The 17,470-nt window shown below is 36.0% G+C and overlaps 1 non-coding gene across 1 annotated transcript; it reads left to right on the top strand.

Annotated features, from left to right (window-relative positions):
- The first annotated feature begins 3,437 nt into the window (after positions 1–3,437).
- LOC123862572 (U6 spliceosomal RNA) lies at positions 3,438–3,542 on the top strand. The gene has a single exon (XR_006795274.1). It is a non-coding gene; the product is annotated as a U6 spliceosomal RNA (small nuclear RNA).
- Positions 3,543–17,470: the final 13,928 nt, after the last annotated feature.

The following is a 17,470-nucleotide window of genomic DNA, read 5'->3' as shown; positions in this document are numbered from 1 at the left end:
TAATAACGTGTAGGTGAGGTAGGTATGGCTCTAGGATTCTGGGATTTATTAAATGTCATGGGAGCTAGCAGGAAATGAACTAGTAGAAAAATGGCCAGTCTCTTCTTGAGCATGATGCTCTGCTTTGGATACAGCATGTTACTTGTTTTTTATACATTTCACAATTCCACTTGTATTACAATGACTATCGGTGTCTCATAATTAGAACCCATATTATAATTGACAAAACTATTGGATAGTTTTTCAGTAATTTAAGAGAATTTTTTTCCAGGAATTGTTAAAATATTCTCTTTCTCCACTTTTTATGTAGGAACTTATAGAAATGTTTCTATGATATCTAAGGTAACCTTGGAATGAATCTACTCTTTTAGAGTATATATCTCCTTGAACATTTATTAGGACTCTAACATTTTATTCTGCTGTAAATTTTAGTTGCTATCCTATTCTTTACAACCAAATTTCAAGGTTTAATGTCAGTTCCTAATTTGACTTTAAACTTGGCAAGTTTTTGAGTGCATGTGGTCTCATATGAGCTTCAATTGCCCTCATTAATCTCTCCTGCTTTTGTTGAATTCCTTTGGAAGCAGCAAAGGCAGCAAGAGGTGTGTCAACATCAATTGTGATTGTTGTTTGTAGGAAGGAGATGTGCTCAGATTGTTGCTGAAAGCAAGCTCTATACAGCCTTTAGGTAAGAAACAGCACAGAAAAATCCATATGTAGGAGGTAAATCTCAAACAGGAGTTAAAGTCATTGCTTTGTATGTTTTCTGAATACAATAGTTCGTTTTATCTAGTATTATCATGTACAATACAATCAAAGTAAAGGTAAGTGATAGAGCTGTGTTTTATGAAAATATTTCAGCACTTTGGATTCTCAAATCTAAAACTCAGGCTTCTAGAAGTAAGATCCCTTGTCTGCTTTTGTTCATATGCCTGAAGTTCACAATATGTCAGAATCATATAAATTGTACCTGGGATTTCCTTTAGAAATAATTTTACATTTTAACCGTGACTAGAATAAAGACCTGGCATTCCATATAGAAATTACCCCAAATGCCATATTTATCTTACATAAAATCAATTTTTATACTATATAGCAAATATTAATCTATTAAACAAGGACCAACAATAACTAACCACAAACCTTATTCTAATGTGAGACTGCATTATAGTTTATGATACAAAATTCTTATTTTATCCTTTCATAAATCTTGCCTTATATTTAACACAGTAAATCAGAAGGATTTTTTAAATCAGAATTAAGGAATTCAGAACTCAATTTTTTGGGGGTAGAGTTTGACAAATATCTTTGGGGGAAATTGGGCAGAATTAAGAACATTCCAACCTTTATAGGTCTGATGCAATTCCTTTTCTGAGTTATTATAAATGTATCTTTAGAAACCAATGTCTTTCCAGGAGACCTTCAATTTCATCTGTCACCATCTCCCATGCTCCTTAGCTTCATTTCCTACTTGTCTCAATATTATATCTAAAATTTATTGAGATTTAATTCCATGCAGATAATCTGCTAAGTGACTTGTTGCTGACCCTAAGCCATCTGTAATCATCATTCTTTTACCAATGAGGACAGTGATCTTTGATAAGCTAAGCAACTTCCATAAGTCTCAAAACCTGATATTCAAGAGCAGATACACCTGTTGCCGAAGTCTAGGCTTTCACTGCTCTACAATCCTACCTGCTAAAGTTTCAGTCTTATTTTAATACATTATTTGCATAAAATCTGAGAACTGAGAACCGTCCAAATAAAACAACTTGTACACCTTCACATGCTTTAAACTATATGTTACGTTTTCTAAATTTATGAAATTAATGAAATCTGTTGTCTTTCACTAGTTTATTTTATACACTCTTCCCTCCTAGCATGATTTGGCTCTTCTTAAGTCTTACAAGACTGTGTCATGTAAACCTCATAAACTAATTTTTTTTTGTTACCCACAGGTTTTGGTGAAACCATTTGTCAGTTCCAGCCCAGTTGCCCAGCTCTACTGCAGACAGTTGAGGTTCAGGCACTTTGGGCCCAGAGCAAATCAATCACAGACAGAGAAGTCACAACCTCCCAGGCTAGTGTAAGGGCAGCTTACTGTTACCTCTTAGCTGAATCTCAGAGAAGACGTCCTGCTTGTGAGTCCCATTACCCCACTGTCTGAGCAAAGATTCTTTACACTCACCTATGAGGTGATTATTATTTCTATCCCCAATTTTTTACGTGAAGATATTCAGGCTTAGAAAAGTCATGCATGGGCGCCTGGGTGGCTCAGTTGGTTAAGCGACTGCCTTCGGCTCAGGTCATGATCCTGGAGTCCCGGGATCGAGTCCCACATCAGGCTCCCTGCTCAGCAGGAAGTCTGCTTCTCCCTCTGCCCTTCCCCCCTCTCATGCTCTTCTCTCTAATAAATAAATAAATAAATCTTAAAAAAAAATAGAAAAGTCATGCAGCTAATGTAGTAGGGTCACTTAGGTGGTACATGTCAGAGCTGAATTCCAGATCAGTTGTTTCTCAATTTGAATACACTGCAAAGAGCTCCATATGCTGCAGAAGACATGTTAAAACAGGGAGCAATTCAAGATCCGGAGAACATATGAGGAGGCCTGAAGCAGTAACCCTGCTCTCCCAGGACGGACCACCAAACCTATGAAGAGGGGATGGATAATCAAAACAAACTTCTGTCCACATCTGAGAAACTGCATGCTTACATTGACTATATGCATGGCTCATATGTAGCTTATATTTACCTTAATGCAGTGACTCATTACAGCCCTCTTATGGTTAAACTGCAATAGAGGACTGTAAGGATAATAACGATATTATTAATTATTCATGTGGAAAATGAAAAGGCTGAGTCGAATGCAATTATATATGGAAACAAATGATTTCGAAAAAGTGTGGAACTCTCTTTTTAAAACTTAAAATCCAAGCAGTGTTTGCCTTTGCCATTACATATATGAGTTTCTATTTGTTTATTTATAAAATAGCTATTCATGTGAAATCTACATCCTGTGGAGTGACTGCAGGTGCTTAATTGCTTGCCCGTAAGCAAACCATTACTGCAACTAAAACTCTATTACAGTATGCAGAGAAAATGCTATGAGTAGAAATAGCTTTTAAGTAAAGTTTTACACTCTATTTTGCAACCAATTCCCCCTCCATTTTAAATTAATTTATTTCTTTTAATGCTGCTTTTTTCTCAAAGAACAGGAGACATTGGAAAGTCCAGTTATTGTACTTTACTTATCATGCCTGGTTAAAAGTCAGAAGAAAGGAAAGCTGCTTTGCATCTCCCACTTTTCATATGCAGGAAAACAGAATGAACTTACTAATACACAAGCAGATTGTGAGCATGAATCAAGTGTATGTTAATTAATTATTAGGTGATGCTTGGGGTGGTAATATAGTACTTTTTGAAATATCTATATCTTGTACTCACTTCAGCAGCACATATACTAATTGGAATGATACAGAGAAGATTTGCATGGCTCCTGGGCAAGGATGACATGCAAATTCGTGAAATATCTATATCCTTTTGGTGCTTAACTCATCATATCCCTTTTCTATTCAAAATAGTAAACTGCTATCACTTCCTTGGGTTCACTTGTCAAGTATTCAGGTTTCAGTCTCTTTCTCTATCTTGGCACAGATAACAGAGGTCAACCACTTTATGATAATTATCTGAAATAGATTACATATATATATATATTTCTTATCTTGAGTTTTTAAATTGATGGCAATAAAAATAAAGAGGGAGAAAAGAAGAAGAGGCACTAGGAGGAAGTGAGTATCTCAAATTGTTTTTCTTTTCTAAGGAATCCACAGCGACAACCTCCCACCAAAGGATTTATAAAAATGCTTCTTTACTTGTCTGCTTATCTATTTTTTTATTTGTTTGTTTGTTTGTTGATTTTCCTTTATGAGGCAAAGGGGATTGTGAACATTCTCAGGCTAAACATAGTGTCCAAGGCACTAAATTTAGGTTTCTCACTTTCCTTTCTTTCCACCAAAGATCTTTTAATGAGACATGGTCTGAAAAATCTTAGTCAAAGAGAAGTTTGGCAGTGTGATTTAGCTTTCCTAAGGGATCCAATTTAAAAAAAAAAAAAAATATGAACAACAAGAAATGACTGGCTAATGTACCTAAAGAGACAAGTGTTTGGAGTGGGAATTGTTACTTGACCATCATCCTCTCTCCACTGTTGTGCCTCATCTGCCATTTCTGGCAAAGTCTCTGGCAGCTACTGGTATTACTGGAGACTCCATCAACTCCCATGGTGCCCTGTGAGGTCCCTGAGCACCTTCCATTGGAGCTCTCAGTCCCGCCAACCCTCTTTCGGATCCACCGAACTGTATTATTTCTCCACCTCCAGCCAAAACCCTTGGTAGTCTATAACTTAAACTTACAAAAAAGAAATGATGAAAACAGATAACAGATATAAGTAATAAGTAATAAAAACTAAATTGCACATAGAATTTTGGAAAAGGTCTGGCCTTCATGGTAATGCAAGAAATAAAATAAAGACAATAAAAATAAACAATATTTTACAGTTTTTTTCAATATCAGTTTTTAGGTTAATAAGAAACTATCCTGATAATCTGATGATGCTATAACTATTTTGATGGCAATGGGAACTGGTATAATCTTTTGATAGCCCAGTGTTCAGATCTTCTGATACAGGAATCCCAGTCTCAAAAACTCATAGAAAGAAAAAAAGGCTAACAGTCATTCATCATTATCTGTAATAAAAAAGGGGGGGGAAAAAGAAAAGGAAAAGATCTACAATGACAAAGTCTTACCTAATTTTTGAGGCATCATCTTGATTAAATATTATATACTTCACAATATAAAAAAAGTTATTTTAGAGTCACAGTTTCAAAGATCAGTTTAAATACCTATCTGATAGGCAGTATGCCAAATACATTCACATTTATATTGCCATGTAATTCTTAAAATAATCATATAAAGTAAAAATTTTCCAAAACTAAAACATGCACTAAATTTTATTGTAAACTATAACAAATAAGTATATACTGTTTGAAAAAAAAGGAATGAAAAGCCATCTAGATAAATAAAAATAACTTTGCTATGTGATATTAAGAATGTGATTTTTTTTCTCTCAAAATTCCCTTTAATATTCTTGCAATCTTATTTTTACAGTATGAGGAAAAAATAAGCCTAGAGAAATATAAACCCGGTAAAAATACTGTTCTTATAAGAAGTCTACAATGGTTATCAGACAAGTGTGGGTAATGACAGCAGAAACAGATGCTTATATAATAAATAATAAAAAAAAAGAAAAAATATACTTCTGTTTTAAAGAACACAACATAGCTCAGCTAGAGAATCTTCTTATACAATGTAGACAAATATAAATGGTTCATTTATTTATTTATTTATTTTCTGCAACCTGGTTGGGTGTGAGAACTTGAGGCTTTCTTTGCATTAATTGAAACCATCAGTTTAAAAAAAAAATAGATCTGGAGTTTTTTGGAAGTAGTCAATTAATTACCAATAACAAACATATCTCCCACTCAAGTTATTTACTAAAATTTTTTTAGTAAGATGTTACCCAAAGTTAAGTTCTAGTCTAAGCTTCTGGGTTGAATGGAAACAGGAACACTTGCCTTTTGAAATTCAGGAGAACATCCCTTTTTAGCATAGGATGTGACTTCAGGTTTTGAATGCAGCATCTTCGTTCTCATTTGGACCCTAAACAAGGCCAAACACCACGTTATATGTGGAAACCTGGTGTGGCAATTGCCAAAGTAGAAATCAGCTAAGAAAGTCATTTGAGAAGAATGTCGGATATTAGAAAATCAGAACCACCCTCTACTCAATGAAGAATAAATAAAAATGAAAGACCGTTTTTACAGGTTGTTCAGTTACAGCTGATGTTGGTAGAAAAGGCAAATATTAACTGGTAAGTTGGTATTAGGGCATTATCTATTCTTGACAACTCTCTTAAAAACAGAATCCTTTGGCAAAGAAATTTGAGAACAGTCTTTTCCTGTGCAGCAAATAGAATCAGAAAGCACTAGAATCAGAAAAGGTTATAAAGATTGTTGAGTGGGCAGTTCAGACAGAAATTTGTATTTTTGGAAGAGGAGAACATATCGGTTAGTAGAAATAGCAAGAGCCCAGAACATTACCAGCGTGAACAGAGGTCACTCAGACCTAGAGAGGCAGACAAAATAAAAGGGAGCCCCAAAATGTTTACATTCTTACGATGACACATGTAAGGACAACTAAAAGCAGAGGTGAATTTTGACATAATGGAACAAAAGCTTCATTAGAGATTAAACTGCACATTCTCTACTCCCAGTTGCTCTGGTAATGAGGTTGCTTCCAATATGCCAATGACTTTAAAATGAGAAATACTATAGCGAGATGAAGTAAACAGTAATTGGAAACAGAGCCACGTGAGCTCCACGGAGATTCTTTCTGAAAGAAATTTGGGGAAACTTTAGAGGGGTTTGCCTTATAAGAGTGTGAGATCATGGATAAAGGCTTAACTGTTATTATAAGGTTGTTTCTGGGTTCAGCCATTTCCCACCTAACCCTAAGTCTATGCAATTAATAAATCTTGTGGGTAAGACTTTCCCATATTGTCTCACTTAGTTTATTTATGGATATTACCACCTGGAAGCAATGGTGGAAAGTGATAGACCTGACACATTTAGCAAACAAAGCACACAAACAGAAAATAGGACAAATATGTTCCACACAATATTTGGATAAACAATGAAAAAAATATATACATCCTAAATACAGTGTGGAACATATTTATACTGAAAGAATTCATTGTTTATCTGAAATTCAAATTAAACTGGGTGTACTCTATTTTTGTCTGCCAACCCTGTAAAGGAGAAATGTATAGATGGTGTTGGAGCCTGGGGTAACCTAGGCATCCAGCTTGCTCTTGCAATAGCTGGAGGTTCAAATATTCTGGTGTTCACCCACCTGGAGCAAAATCAACAGAGGTCATCTGCTAGATAGCACTCAAATTTTAACAGAACCAGAAAAATCTCCAAGGTACCGCTTATGAAAGACCTTTCATAGATTCTGACTTGGTGAGTCTGGGGTAAGTCTCAGTAACTGTATTTTGACAAGTACTTCAAGTAGATCTATTATAGATCATTTCAGGCTACATTTTGAGAAAAAAAAAAATCTAGTCCAACCTTCCTTTTTTTTAAAATATAAGATAAATGCCCAAAGATATAAAATAATATTCTAATTTATCAATACTTATTGTACTATAAATCAAAACAGAGAAAAATAACTCTTTTGAAATAACAATAACACCATTGATGTAAGAATAAAAACACACTTAAAAAAATAATTACATTTTCCAAAATAAAAAAATAATTTAGTGAGAAGAATTGCTATATAGTTTTTCTTTACATTAGTGTAAATTTCTTCAATATATGTTTTAATAAGACAACTGGATTGTCATATCTTCTGCATTTGCTGCTTTAATATTTTGTTTTGGTTGAGGTATATGAAGAAAATTTGGCATCCCATGGATATGTAGTTAAAAAACAAAGGAAACACATCTTAAAAGCCTTTTAACTTAATAGTGAATATTCTTTTTAAGAAAATTAAGGGGCAGCAACATTCATATTAGCTCCAAAATGACTGTTTTACAATGTTTTCCAACAATCAATCTCTTAATGTAAAATGTGGAAAATGTTAAACAACACAATATTATTTTATAAGCCTTTGCCTAGAAATCAAAAAGAATCAAATGTATAAATGTTTAAGGGGAACATTTTAACAAAATAGCAACATTAGGTTTTATGAGACAAATATAACTAGCCCGTGAATGAAATATGAATATATATGTGTATACATGTGTACATGTGGTGTATATGTGTATACATATTCATTGTGTGTGTATGTGTGTATACAGAAGATGAAACAAGTTGTTTTTCTGTTTTATTCCAGCAACCAGAAAGTAGTCTCAGACTAGGTTCTTCCTAGATACAAGATAATCAACTTGGTGAATTTACAAGAAAATAGTAATTTTTAAAATATTTTATTTTATATCACAATTCTTAAAGTGCCTCAAATATGCTCTAAATATGATGGTTCTGTTCTAACTCAGTTTTTAAGGAAAAAAAAAAAAGAATCTGGATGTTGAAAGTATACAGAAAATAATACTTGTGGAAGAGCTGATTTTTTCAGATCTATTACCCTATGGCTCCCAAAACCTGTGAACCAATACACGTCTCCTTTCTGTCTTGGGAGAAATAAGGCGGAGAGAGAAGAAGAAGGAGGAGAAGGGGAAGGATGAAGAGGAGGAGGGAGATAAAGAGGAGGAGGAGGTTGGTTGGGGAGGGGAGAATAAGGAGAAGACTTCATAAAAATCACCCAGAATTAGTTCTGATAGATGATTATGTCCTCGTCTCTGTCTCCTAATTCATATTGCCCCTTTCAGGAGGTGACAAACCACAGGTAAAGGCAGATTTGTCACAAATAGCTAAAAGCCCTTTGCAGAGCATAATGCCCCCTCCTGTGTTTATTTATTTTCTCTAGTCATCTGCTATGCTTTGTTCCTTACTTCAGTCCTCTTTTATCTTCTTTCCCCAATCTCCTGTCTTATTCTTTCTTTTTCTTTCTTTCTTTCTTTCTTTCTTTCTTTCTTTCTTTCTTTCTTTCTTTCTTTCTTTCTTTCTTTCTTTCTCTCTTTCTTTCTTCTTTCTTTCTTTCTTTCTTTCTTTCTTTCTTTCTTTCTTTCTTTCTTTCTTTCTTTCTTCCTTCCTTCCTTCCTTCCTTCCTTCCTTCCTTCCTTCCTTCCTTCCTTCCTTTCTTTCTTTCTTCCTTCCTTCCTTCCTTCCTTCCTTCCTTCCTTCCTTCCTTCCTTCCTTCCTTCCTTCCTTCTTTTCTATCTATCTATCTATCTATCTATCTATCTATCTATCTATCTATCTATCCAGATATCTATTCATTTTTTCCTCAGCTCTCCTCTGTCTTTGGTCTGATTGTGCTTGAGGCACAGGGTTGTAATGGGGTTCTCAGTCCCTGCCACCTGGAGTAGCCATACTTGCTCAGTAAGGAACCATACACGGAAGGTGAGGGGCGTAAGACTCATAGCCATAAACACACTGACCAACCTTTTGTGCAACTTTGTGTATTATCTCAGCAAATAAGTGAGTCATCAAGATAATAAGCACACAAATCGTATTAATATTCCGATTTTAAATTATGTATATTTTTAAACAATCACCACTATTACAAATCAGAGAGAGACCAGAAAATTTTGTAGCTATAGAAACACATTTTGAAGATCACACATATCATAAATGGATAAGGTATGCACGTGAATAAACATATTTTGTGTAATATAATCATATTCCTTTTATCAGCCCTGAACAAAGAATAACAACTTATCTTACAGACTTGATCAAGGTTTGCATAGAAAGAAGATGCTAGAAAAAGGTGTGTTCAAGGAGTTCAAGGTGATGATATGGGGATCTTGATTCATAACCTTGAAAATTGCTGTTCAGGGTAACCACATCTATCCCTAGGACAGTGTTAATTTGTACAAACATTCTGGAAAGAATTTGGGAAATATATATTAAGAGTCCTAAAGATTTAGATATTTTTGACCCAATTAAAAACATTTTAAAAAACTTACCCTAAAGCAATATTAAAGTAAGACAGTTTCTATATGAGGATATTCACTGTGACATTTTTTTGTAATAGAGAGAAAAAGGAATAATTGTAAACAACTTAAATAACCAACAAAAAAAGGATTTTTTGATAATCATGAAATATCCAAGTGATTGAATATCATGCTTCCATTAAACACCAGGTTTTCAAAGATAGTGAAGAATATGAAATAGATATATAAATGTGTGTATGTATATATATATATGTATATGTATATATATATATATATATCTGAGTGTGTATGTGTGTGTATGTATGTGTATGTACGTATATTAGTTTAGTTAAAAAACACATTACTTAACAATGTAGTTTTTCATAGATAATTTGTGAGTGTGGGCATTATTTTGCATAGAACAGAAGACGAATAAGAAATATACTCCAATGCTAATAATTGATATCTCTGGATGGTAAGATTCTGGGTGACTAAAAGCTTCCTATTATTTCTACATTCTCAAATTATTTACATGAATCCCACATTGCCTTGCAATGAACAAGTAAAATTATACCCACATGGTTCTCATGTGTACAGCATTTACATTTCCAAAGTCCATTGCCATCTTTCATCAATGATTTCTGGTCTCAGTGCGGTTTGGTAAATGAGCAAGGATGTTAAACCGCTTTCAAAGTCACCCTCTTCAGCTGCACCCTTGGGGGCTTATTAAAGGTGATAAACACCTTTGGCCAAAGCTTATGGTCAGTAACATTCTCAGCAAAATCAAATGCCCCTGTTAACTTTGTTTTTTTTATGAGTATGAAACAGGGACTGTTCGAGAACTCAATGTGGCACCTCAGGCTGTCCCCACATTGTTCATCCTCATACTCGGTTTGGGCTTTTAAATGAGCCCAGGTATGTTTTAATAACCCTGGAAGTGGGAACTCTTTTGCACCATTCCCATACCCAGCCAGTTGCTGTGTATCTTGGCAGAGGCAAGCTTCTTTCTGAGGAAAGAGAAATATTTCCATTCTTTTATAAGTCATTCCAAGTTTCCTGTGATGTTATAAATAATCGGGCAAACAGCCGGCTTTATTCTGCTTAATTTGATATGGCAGATTTGAAATGTCAAAAAGTTCACTCTCAACATAAGCCATACAACTGGACTCTGCCCAATACTCTCCTTCCTGATGGGATCAACTTTATCAACGAGCTCACTCAGGAAGGCAGCTGAGACCCTGCCGCCTGGTCTTCGTAGGCGCTGACTGATAGAGAAGTCTGAGCTGGCCTCGCCTGCTGTGAGCATGAGGTCAGCCCTTCCTGGGTTTTCTCTGGGGGACAGGCAACTAGCCTGACAAACTTAGCTAATATACCTGTCATTCAAGAGCGGAGAGCAGGAGACTAGAAAAACAAAGTTGAAATTAATGTGTGAGTAATTGGAAGAAGAAGAATTCAGTATCAACTCAGGGTAAACATTTCTACAAAAGAGACATATTTTAGTCTCTCTGTGTCAAATGTCCTTTCACGACTAAGTTCAAGGGCTGATTTACACTTTGGAAGTCTGCAGAGAACTAAATTCTGGGCGAACAGATCAAGGTCACCTGACAACAGTGATGAAAGATAAAACCACCATAAAAGCAGATGCTTGGCTGAGATTTTTAAATCTGTTGAAAGAGCTAAAAGGGCATTTTGCCAATTAGTCTGATTTTTAATAGGATGTTTGTGTTGTTTTTATTCTTTTGCCCTGTATTTACAAATCAAACATGCTCTGATGAAACAGCTCAGTGTGGTTTTCCTTGATTCTGAAAAGAGTTAAAGAGAAAAAATAATTACTGAACTTGACTTAACGAGTTTGAATATTAAGCAATTTCCTTTAATAATACACTTGTTTAAAGTAAACTGTTCATAGCTCATCTGGCCTTATTTTTTAGGTTTGTACTTTATCCAAATCTTTTTCTTCCCAGTTTCTTGTTATTCTTAAGGCTGTTCATATTCCAATTAAGATCATTTTAGGAAATGTTTTCTGGAAATTAATGTATTGAGCTGATTAGAACCGGCTGAAACCAAATGTGAGAGCAGAGATCAGGTTTTCTAATTTAGACTTTGTTTAGAATGTATGTGTTTGCAATTTTCTTAAAAGCCAAAGAACAAAAACCAAAACAAAATAAAAAGCAAAAAAGGAATCCACTGTTTGTAAAAATACAAAAGAATTTGCACTTCTCAGTCCTGACTTGCATATTTACATTGCCTAATGAATGTTGCATTTGTTTTGAGTAATAGGCTGCAAATATTATGTGATAATTCTGTCCAAGGAAGAGGAAACCCATAGGGAGAAAGTGCATAACTACTGAGAGGCAGGCCAATCCCTTAGGCTTAAGGGATTGCCTCCTCCTTGTCACATGGCCCTTTTATCCATGCTTTCCTTTTTTTACAGAATGACTCTGAATACCTTACCGGAATGACTTTTCAATACCTTACCAGGAAGAAGCATCACCACCGCCATTCCAGATTAACACTTCATTTTTCTTTTCTTTACCTATACTGTGAAAACTTCATTTTTAAAATTATTTATTTATTTATTGGCAAAGAATGGGGGTTTTATTTTATTTTTTTAATTCAATTAATTAACATATAATGTATTATTTGTTTCAGGGGTACAGGTCTGTGATTCATCAGTCTTATTAATACCCAGTACTCATTACAACACATACTCTCCGCAATGTCCATCACACAGTTACCCCATCCTCCCATCCCCCGCCCCTCCAGAAACCCTCAGTTTGTTTCCCATGATTAAGAGTCTCTTATGTTTTGTCTCCCTCTCTGGTTTTGTTTTGTTTCATTTTTTCCTCTCTTCCCCTTCCCCTATGATCCTCTGCCTTGTTTCTTAAATTCCACGTATCAGTGAGATCATATGATAATTGTCTTTCTCTGATTGATTTACTTCACTTAGCATAATACCCTCTATTTCTATCCACGTCATTACAAATGGCAAGATTTCATTTTTTGATGGCTGTGTAATATTCCATTGTATATATATATATACCACTTCTTTATCCATCCGTCTGTCGATGGACATATGGGTTCTTTCCATAGTTTGGCTACTGTGGACAATACTGCTATAAACATTGGGGTGCAGGTGCCCCTTCAGATCACTACATTTGTATCTTTGGAGTAAATACCCAGTAGTGCATTTGCTGGGTCATAGGGTAGCTCTATTTTCAATTTTTTTTTTGAATGATTTTATCTATTCATTTGACAGAAGGAGAGATAGTGAGAGCAGGAACACAAGCGGGGGGAGTGGGAGAGGGAGTAGCAGGCTTCCCGTGAGCAGGGAGCCTGATGTGGGGCTCAATCCGAGGACCCTGGGATCATGACCTGAGCCAAAGGCAGATGATGAACGACTGAGCCACCCAGGCGTCCCAAACTTTTTGAGGAGCCTCCATACTGTTTTCCAGAGTGGCTGCACCAGCTTGCATTCCCACCAACAGTGTAAGAGGGTTCCTCTTTCTCCGCATCCTCACCAACATCTGCTGTTCCCTGACTTGTTAATTTTAGCCATTCTGACTGATGTGAGGTGGTATCTCATTGAGGTTTTGCTTTGTTTTTCCTTGATGCCGAGTGATGTTGAACACTTTTTGATATGTCTGTTGGCCATTTGAATGTCTTCTTGCAGAAATGTCTGTTCATGTCTTTTGCCCATTTCTTGATTGGATTATTTGTTCTCTGGATGTTGAGTTTGATAAGTTCTTTATAGATGTTGGATACTAGCCCGTTATCTGATATGTCATTTGCAAATATCTTCTCCCATTCTTTCAGTTGTCTTTTGGTTTTGTTGACTGTTTCTTTTGCTGTGCAAAAGCTTTTTATCTCGATGAAGTCCCAATAGTTCATTTTTGCCCTTGCTTCCCTTGCTTTCAGCGATGTTTCTGGGAAGAAGTGGCTGCACCTGAGGTGGAAGAGTTTGCTGCCTGTGTTCTCCTCAAGGATTTTGATGGATTCCTGTCTCACATTTAGGTCTCCCATGCATTTTGAGTCTATTTTTATGTGTGGTGTAAGGAAATGGTCCAGTTTCATTCTCTTGCATGTGGCTGTTCAAATTTCCCAACACCATTTGTTGAAGAGCCTGTCTTTTTTTCCATTGGGTATTGTTTCCTGCTTTGTTAAAGATTAGTTAATCCTAGAGTTGAGGGTCGGACTAACACATTTCAAACTGCCATGTGTTAAGTAGCTGTCGTATCTTATTTTTTTAATATTTTATTTATGTATTTGACAACAAGAGAGCTAGCACAAGCAGGGCGAGCAGGAGAAGGAGAAGCAGGCTCCCCACTGAGCAGGGACCCTCATGTGGGGCTCAATCCCAGGACTTTGGAATCATGACCTGAGCCGAAGGCAGATGCTTAACCGACTGGGCCACCCAGGTGCCCCTGATGTCATATCTTTATCTTCTTTCCTCTCCTGCCTATTCTCACTCCTGCCATCCCATCATGGGTACTTTGTATGGTTAGGTAGTGTAACACATCCTTAGGGATGCTATATCAAGGTACCATAAACTAGGTGGCTTAAAACAGAGATTAATCAGCTCACATTTCTGGAGGCTCCCAGTCTGAAATCATAGTGTTGCAGGGCCATATTCCATCAGAAACCTGCAGAGAATTATTCCTTGCCTCTTCCCAGCTTCTGGAGATTTACTGGCGATCTTTGATATTCCTTGGTTTACAGCTACATAGCTTCAATCTCTGTCTTTACCTGGAGGTCTACTTGTAAGGATGCAAACCATATCGGAAAGAGGCCCACATTATTCCAGTATGACTTAATTAACTAATTCCATCTGCAATGACCCTATTTCCTAAAAGGTCACATTCTGACAAACTGGGGGTTAGAACTTCCACATATCCTTTTTTGGGAGGAACACAATTCAGTCCATGACAGGTAATGTACAGGCAGTAGGTATAACTGCATATAATGTTACTTCACAAAGAGTTGGTCAATAACGACACATTGATAGTCTTGTTTATAAATTTTAAGCAAAAATTACTTCCTGTTTTACTTCCAAGGGGGCAGTCATAGCAAAAGTGAACACAATTTAAAAATTTATCCTTGACATTCTTTCTGTGTAAGCATTTTCTACTTTTTAAACTTTCCCAAAGCATAGGCAAATAGGAAGAAAGTCACCTCATATAATGCTCTCAGGTTTGGAATTAGTTGAGATGCCTTCTTTAAGAAGGGCAGTATAAAGTTTAATTGGATATGCTTAACTGAAGTATTAAATAGAGACATTGTTGGCCTGAACAGATCAAATGCCAGATAAAGGCAAATATAATAAAGATGTTGGGGTGCTTCTCCGGAACAAAAGAGATCATTACACATTTATGTTACTTAGGAAGGCAAAGGGCAGAATACAATTTACACTATGAAATGTTACATTTCTGAGTTTCAGGAATTCATTTTTTTTTTCCTTTTCATTTCATTATAGGTAATCCACTGGGCTACCAGTAGGTTATGATTAAATGTTGTCATAATTTTCTGTTAGTCTAATGGGAAAGTTTACTTAAAATGTCCAAGCCTTCAGTCAGCTCTGTGATGTTATCAGCATTTTTTGACAATAGAAAAATTAATATGAGTAAGTTTTTTATTCTATATAGGGTCAGATAGAAATCCCAAAGAAGTCCTAGAAATTTTGGACTGTCCAATTAATTAATTTTAACCATAATTTACTATTATATTCAAGGCATTGTTTGATACTGGGGTTACAAAGAAAAATACGGTAAAACACCTCTTTATTTTCCACAAATTATTTTTCCATAAATTTCATAGGTACATGTATAGCACTTTTTAAAATAGCTTATAATAAATGTTATACTCATAATACAAATGCAGTGATACTGAGCAAAGGAAAAGAAGGCTTGATTTGCACTGGATGGACCAGAGAATCAGAAGGTACAAAAGTTAGGATAGGTTAGGCTAGGCAACCAGACCATTCCAGTAGCTTAACACACACACACACATACACACACACACACATTCCTCATTCATGATACACATTTAGTGTGGATTAGATTGTACTCATTGTAGCACTTAAATTGCACTAGTGCTCTCATAAGCAACAAGACTCAAGATAAGAGAAAGATGGGAAATCACTCAATGACTCTTCAAGCTTCCATCCAGAAGGGTACATATCACTTCTGCTAAAATTTCTCTGACCACATCAATTCATGAGACCATGACAAAATACAGAGTGTGTGAGAGATGAGGGTGGAGGTGTAAGAAGTACAATTGTGTAGTGTGCCCAGAGGTTGGAGAATCTGGAAATAATTTACATACATCCAAAGTACTATCACTGTTGTCATTTGTAAGATGAGAGCTAGAATTTTAGAAAGTGGAATTTGGGGGAAAAGAAGTGGGAAAAAAAACCCTGGAAAACAGTTGATAGCAATTTTGTTTGGTAAGTGGCAAATATTTGTGTATGATCAAAAAAATATGAGGATAAATATAGTGGGGGAAAAATATGACAAGAGCACATTTTCACTGAGTCTTCAAGGGTCTCGTGGTAGTTTGGGATCTTCCAATGGTAACCTTAGGACTGAAAATGGGTGAAAAGTAGTTTATTGGGAAAGTTGTGATGGCTTTCTTGATGTGTCAGCTTGGCTAGGCCAGATTCCCCCAGTTATTCTATCAAAGACTAATCTAGGTGTTGCTGTAAAGGGAATTTGTAGATATAATGAAAATTCCTGATCAGTTGACCTTATATGGGAAAGATTGTCCTGAATGCATTCTCTTATTCCAGCCTCACTTGCTGCAGGTGGCCAAATCAGTTTGATATCAGTAAGTACTTACCTAGAACCAGCAGGAGGGACGAACCAGAGCCCAGAAATCACCATAAAATCCAGCTTCCTGTAAGTCCAAAGGTGCAACATTCCTGTGCAAAACCCAGGCATGTGGCAGCTGCATGCTGGTTGGAGGCACATGCTTAGTGCCCACTTCCATAAAAAATTAGGAAATATAAATTTTAAAAAACACAGTGTTTCATTTTCTCAGCAGCCTAACCTAATTATTATCAGCAGGTACAGTTGGCCAGTAGCTGTGATTCCACCCAACCCCCCTCCTTGGTTTCTAATAAAAAAGACATCAGTCTCTCATTTGTTTTCCCAATTTTTATTTGAATACTGCTGAAATACTCCACACCAGCTCCTCCTCATACCTTCTTTCTCATTTTATAAGCTTTGATTCACCTGTAAAACACACTTTTATAAAAGCCAGAGAAATAACAGCAGCCATAAAAAGCCCACACGCCTAACTAAGCATGGTCTGTGTTGTTAGTGATCCAGAAAAAGGCTCTTGCTCACAGCAAGCATTGCTTGGCAGCCCCAGCCTCTGCTTCTTTTCTTCTCCAACCATTGAGCTCACAAGCCTGGCAAGGTCAGAATAGCTGAATGCATTTTTTTCATAATCATTTGACAGTGTTTTCTTAAAACCTCCAGGTTTTTACAAACAACGTGATGGCCACAAAGGATTCGTCTTGGCAACTCAAAAATTGGTGCATGTTGTGTCTCAGGGGTCAGAGAAAGCAGGAAAAATAAAGGAAATTCATCATGCAAATGAACACACATCCTCACACACATCCATGTGCTTTTTGCATCTGTATAGGCCACATTAATTTCTATTTTATTTTTTCCTGTGGTCATTGATGTGATACATAGGGAAATATCCAGAGAATTAAAAGTTTTAAAATTCAATGCCAAAATGTATTGCCCTTCTAGTTTTAGCTAGAAAAGTCTTAAAGAATATACATGTGCCTTTAGCATTTATCTCTGCAGATAAAATGTCAAATCCTTCAACAAAGAGAGAAAACTTTTGTA

This window comes from Mirounga angustirostris, unplaced genomic scaffold (genome assembly GCF_029215605.1).
Source record: "Mirounga angustirostris isolate CCGP_5_RB_7025 unplaced genomic scaffold, mMirAng1.0.hap1 SCAF_9, whole genome shotgun sequence".
Classification (NCBI taxonomy): domain Eukaryota; kingdom Metazoa; phylum Chordata; class Mammalia; order Carnivora; family Phocidae; genus Mirounga; species Mirounga angustirostris.
The sequence above is the reverse complement of the archived record's forward strand: the minus strand, read 5'-3'. Positions and strand labels throughout refer to the sequence as shown.